The following is a 5,993-nucleotide window of genomic DNA, read 5'->3' as shown; positions in this document are numbered from 1 at the left end:
GTCGAGGCCTAAAGAAATGCGAATTAAAATTTCACCACCCCTGTAAACAATTTGTGTCATTGGCAATTCTCAATGTTTGGCCGAGTAATGTTTATTAAATACTATAAATTCAAATCCTAAAGGAATACCGGAACAGGGTCTAAAAATGGATATGATGTTTTGTCTCACTCTCCTACCTTTTAACAAGAATAAATAAATAAAATTAAAATTAAAATTCTGCCATTTGCATAAATATCTATTTAGCAAATTAAACACACATTTTCCCAATCGTTTAAGCAATGCCGGCATTAAATATCAACGCCCAACGGCAGGATTGTTTTCCACAAGAGTCGTTTTCTTTAACATTGTCGTTGTCATGATCTCTTTTTCACTAATTAATGCCAAAATAATCAAATCTCAAAGTCTTGTATTTTTATGGCTTATGTATTAGTTAATTTCAATTAAACATGTGTAATTAACTTAGGTTAATTTATTGTGTAATCAACCCTTGCTCCACTGAACGGTTTTTTATCTAAAAGATGATGACAACTAAAGCAACAAACAAAAGGTTCCTGCATGCAGTGCAGCGGCAGCATCTGGAAAAGCTTCGGAAACCTGCAAGTGCCAAAAATGTGAAAAGCAGGAGCTGCAACAGAAGGATTTCATTTTACAGCGTCCAAAGATATGAAAAGCAAAAGCTTACACGAAACCTATTATTATTCTTTCCTTTATTATTGTTAATTATTTACATAGTAATAGTATCATTTCTTTTGAGAGGGACTACATAATGGGCGTCGCCTACATATAAGCTTTTTCCCTCATTTTCCGATGACTAATTTGATTTTCCTGTGCAGTTCTGGTTTCTGCATCAACCCCTCTCTCTCTGTCAGTCCATAAAAGTAAGTTTTGCTCTTTTCCCTTTCAATTGCCTCTTTCAGCAATACGTGTGTATATGATTATTTATTTGTACTGTGTCGTTGCCATTTGCCAATGCCAGCCACGTTAGAGGTAATTAAACTTTGTATTTTCCAGCGTATAAAAAGGCTCGAGATGCGGAGTGGGGAGAGAGAGATGGGTGTCATTTCAAATTGATGGATGTGGGATTGTGAGTGCAAGGGCAAAGCCAAGGCTAAAGAGGAGTCTTGACTCTTGTCCAGCTCCAGCCAGTATCCAAGTATCCGACTCTCAACCTTTTTCCCCCCCTTTTTTTCCCCCCAAAGTTTAAAAACAGAAATAAAGTTACACTAGATAGTTACCTGCCACTTTAATTTATCATTACACAGTTGTGTTTTTATTTTTTTTTCCCCTTTCGCATTTGCTTTTACATTTGGGACTTTTCCTTTCTAGTTGAATGAAGCAAGCTCATGCGCAATTTTTCTATTTCTTGAATTCCTAACAAAACAATACCACCAAGATCCTAAAATCTGCTCCTCTGTCTTCGTTAAAAGTCAATTTCTGTTCAGCACTCTTCCCATAAACACGCACACAGATCAAAGTTTTAATAATGTTTGCATCATTTAAGTGCTCGACCAGGTACTAACGGGCCTTTGGTCCAATTGGAGAAGCCTTGCACTTACAATGTTGAGTGCAAGAGTTCGAACCTCCATAAGAGTATTATAGAGGTTAATTTCAGTTCTTTCTCAATTATCAATTAATTGAGTGGAGACAGTCTCTCCCTTACGAAATGTGAGTGGAGCAGGCACCCCTCGAGTATTAGAGAAGGTTTAAAATATCTGGACATATACTTCAGTGTCTCGAATATTAGAGAGGGTTAAAATATATGGGTATATACTTCAGTGTGTCAATGTATGGTGGTAGTCCCAGTTATACAGTATGATTGTAAATATTAATTGTAATATTTGATGTAATGTCAGTAATATCTATATATAACAAACTTAAAAAAAAAAAAGTGCGCGACCAGGTCACCGGCTACTAACAGACTGCAAATGTAATGGCAAAGAAATATTTGGCACTTTTACATTTCTTTTCACTTTTGCTTATTAGTGCCCCTGCCCATAAGAAAACAAAACGGTAATGGTGTGATATTTGTCGTTCGTTGTAGCTAAGTTTTAACATCAACCCACTTCTTAGATCTAAAACAATCAAAATTGGGCTCACTCGCTAGCCTCGGGCAGGCCCGGAGAACCAACATACGCAACAACTTTTCATGGGTACATGAACATCCAAATGAATGACTGATTACATTTTTTTACAGGCTTATAATACAGTTGGATGGGAAATGATGAGAAGCCAAAAATTGTACACACAGTCACACCCCCCCGTACACACACAACACCAAAAAGGTAAAAAAGAAGGTTAATGGCAATTATTTACCTTCCACTGGCAATTACATTATCAATTGATTAGCAACTCGAGGAATGCTCTTAATGGATGTTCTTACAAATGCCCACGTTGAGAAATCGACAAACTCTCAAAACGCTTTTGCCTACTGCCATCGGCTTGAGCAACAAGTCATTCCATTCCATTAAAACCTGTAATAATTAATGATGATGATGGTGGTGGTGACGGCCTGGCATCCATGCATGGCTTTGACTATATAATTCAAAAAGCCAAAACCAAACACATGATGATCAGTGAGGAAGTGGGACAACATCTCTGAGATCAATCATTTAACCTTCACAACTCTGTGTTACTCTAATTATTAATTTGGGGTTTTACCTTTAAATGATTAATCTATAATTTGCTTATACTTACACTCACACCTCTCTCTCTATTTATGATTTCAAAACTTAATTTGGATCTCAACTCCTTAAAATAAATTTTTTTAAAAGTTTCGTGTCATAATTTTATGTGAAACCACCTACTAATAGTTGAAAGACACGAGGGACTGTGTGTTAAAAAATTTAGAGTCAAATTAAATTTAATTTCTCACTTATTTTTTGCCCCGCAATATTTTCAAATTTCTAAACATGAAAGACAGACAATTAATTGGTTTGTGATTATATTCTTGTTCTCTCTCTCAATTATCATCCAAATTCTTTTCCTTTCTTTCCATTTTAATTTCTTCTCTGGTTTGCTGCCATATTTGTAACATGAGTGAAGACGAAAATGACGACAGTTGACGACGAAGTTAATTCTCTCTTTCTCCTCCCTCGGTGGATCACTTCTTATTATAAGTTGAAAGACTTTTTTTTTTTGGTCCCATCATGAGGGATATTTTTTCATTATCCCTTCCCCGCGGTCAATACTCTCGTAAATTTTGTTTGCAATTGTCAGTTTAATTTGTTGGAGTATTTGCTCATATATTTTATAGATTGTTTCTAATTTATTGGCATTATGAAAGAATTTATTAAAATAAGGATTTATTGAGTAATTTCAGAAGATTTCCGTTGCATTAGTTCTTGGCTTCTGGGTTTGTACAATAAAAATATATTTGTTTGATGCTCGGAGTTATAACATGTTTGTTATGTGAACTTGGTTTTATTTTATGTTTCTGGTTGTTTATATTCCTGTGAAGTTCTGAAATAATCCAATCTACTTAATGTAAGCATGTTCATAACATCATGTGATCAATGCAAAATTGATGACATTACAGCATGGTAATTTGCAGAAATTGTGGAACCATTCTGCATGAATACACGTGGAGAATTATGGTCGTGTGACGCAGTTGGTGCACTGAAACTAGGTCCAAGATCAACTTTACAACACAAATTGAACATAACTTTCTTAAATAAAATAATAGTAATAATAATAACTTTTTGGAGAGAAGCTGAGAGTCCAAGGTAAACAACTAAGCGAGACTAATTAAACAAAATAACAAGATAGAATTTTGGGCCAACAGTACTTGTCTAACCTACTCATTGCTCTCGATTGACAAAGTTATAAGTTACACAACTTTCTTAATAGACGGCAATAGCGAGATAATGGGCAGTGATGGCAATACTGGGTCCATCAAGTTACAGGTGAAAGAGATGAAGATTGAGACAGAGAATAAAGAAGTGAGCTGCATACGAGGAGGAGGAGCACAGTCAGATGACAACCTTCTTCTTCACTCAGGTTACAAATATGGCAGATAATCTCAGTAACGAAGTGAGAGAACACAATAGAGTCAATTTAGGTTTGCCTAACGCACCAAAAGTAATGCAGCTTTCAAAATCTACCAAGCATGCATTAGTTAATGCAATGTTATCTAATTCCATGTGGCAAATATAAACACACAATTAGGGTATATTTGGCACACTGTATTAGCTGTATTGTATTATAATATATTACATGAGGGTGCATTACATTAAGTTATAATATAATATTATATTTGGTGTAGTATGGACTTTATATATAAAATAACCTCATTTTATATTAATGTTAAATTAAATTAACATTATTTAAAATATATTAATATTCTAAGGTTTTATTATTAATTTATGAAATTAAGTATCAAATAATTATTTTATATATTATTTTTTATAATATAAAAACTATTTAATAATATATGATTATTAAATAATAAAATATTACAATATTATGTTATATTATAAATTATATTATATTATAATATATTAGTTTTTATGATATATTATATTATAAAATATAAATATATTCTATTATCAAGTATAAATATATTATATTACAAAATAATGTAATATTAAATTATAAATTTATATTTATTTATTTATTTATGTCAAATGTAACTGTTTAATCTAAATTTAAATTTGGTAAACAATAGATTATTAAATAAAATTACAAATTTATTTTTGTTAAGGAAGCTCATCTTGCTTGCAGTACGATAAGCCAAACAGAAGATAAAACAGAGGATTGCAGCAGCTACAACACACGGTTAAAGATTGATGATTTGGATGTCCAGGTGGCACCTGGTGGTTATGTAATTACCAGCACACGTGAAGATTAGTTTTGATTAGTTAGAATTAGTAATCAGCTCGAGCTGCATTTTCAGCTGTGTATATAAATAACTATGTAATTAGTTTCGTACTATTTTCATTATGAAAGAATCAATAAAATTCAAGTGTTCTCTAAATTGAAATTTTCTTTTATTTTCTTGTTAACCAAACAGTCCATTTAACAATTTCAACTTGGTATCAGAGCCAGCTATGGCTTCAGTAAATCTTGCTGCATCATCTAATACAGTTCATAATGCCGCCATTAATACAAGCACAGTCACCTTCTCATTCAACACTCCTGTTAAGCTGGATCAAGCAAACTACTTAATTTGGAGATCTCAAGTTCTTGCTTCCATTCGTGGAAACAGACTTGAAAAATTCATTGATGATTCTGTAACTCCTCCACCTTCTCACATTGCTCAAAGAATTGGTGATGATCTCAGATCTGTTGAAAATCCAGAGTATGTCACCTGGAGATCTCAAGATCAGATGCTGCTTGGATGGCTTCTTTCTTCAATGAGTGAAGGAATCATCAGTCTAGTCTTCAGTCTAGAAACTTCACTTGAGGTATGGAAAGCTATTAAAGTTCAATTCGGTTCACAGTCTAAATCCAAATTGTTGCATCTGAGGTACATGATGAATTCGACTAGGAAAGATGATATGAAAGTCACTGATTTTTTCATTAAGATGAAGAACATAGCTGATAATATGGCTGCTGCTGGAAGTGCTTTAACTAATGATGATTTGATTCTACACATAATTTCTGGTTTAGGACCTGAATATAATTCTGTGGCTACATACATAACTGGTCAAATAGGAGTTGGTAAAATGGATGTGAATGAGGCTTATGCAATGTTGTTAACTCAAGAGGCTAGAATAGAGCAACAAGCACACATGCTTGCTGGTATGGATGTGAAACATAACTTTGAGGCAAATTTAGTCCAGAACAGAGGTTTTAAGAAAGGCTTTATATCTGGAGGTAAGAATTTTGGTGGTTATGGATACAATCCTGGTTTTGGTAATACTGGATATTATGGTTTTGGTGGCTATAAAGGAAATTCTGGAGGTGCTGGAGTCAATGGAGGAAATTCATCTGGTGTTAATTTCCAGCAAAGAGGTTATTTTAGTGATAATCAAAGAAATTGAGGGAACTGGAAT

General features: G+C 33.6%; 1 non-coding gene across 1 annotated transcript; it reads left to right on the top strand.

The window, feature by feature from the left end:
* The first annotated feature begins 5,561 nt into the window (after positions 1 to 5,561).
* Positions 5,562 to 5,698, top strand: LOC112498012 (small nucleolar RNA Z247). The gene has a single exon (XR_003065096.2). It is a non-coding gene; the product is annotated as a small nucleolar RNA Z247 (small nucleolar RNA).
* The last annotated feature ends 295 nt before the right edge of the window (positions 5,699 to 5,993 follow it).

Source organism: Citrus sinensis, chromosome 7, assembly GCF_022201045.2.
Source record: "Citrus sinensis cultivar Valencia sweet orange chromosome 7, DVS_A1.0, whole genome shotgun sequence".
Classification (NCBI taxonomy): domain Eukaryota; kingdom Viridiplantae; phylum Streptophyta; class Magnoliopsida; order Sapindales; family Rutaceae; genus Citrus; species Citrus sinensis.
The sequence above is the reverse complement of the archived record's forward strand: the minus strand, read 5'-3'. Positions and strand labels throughout refer to the sequence as shown.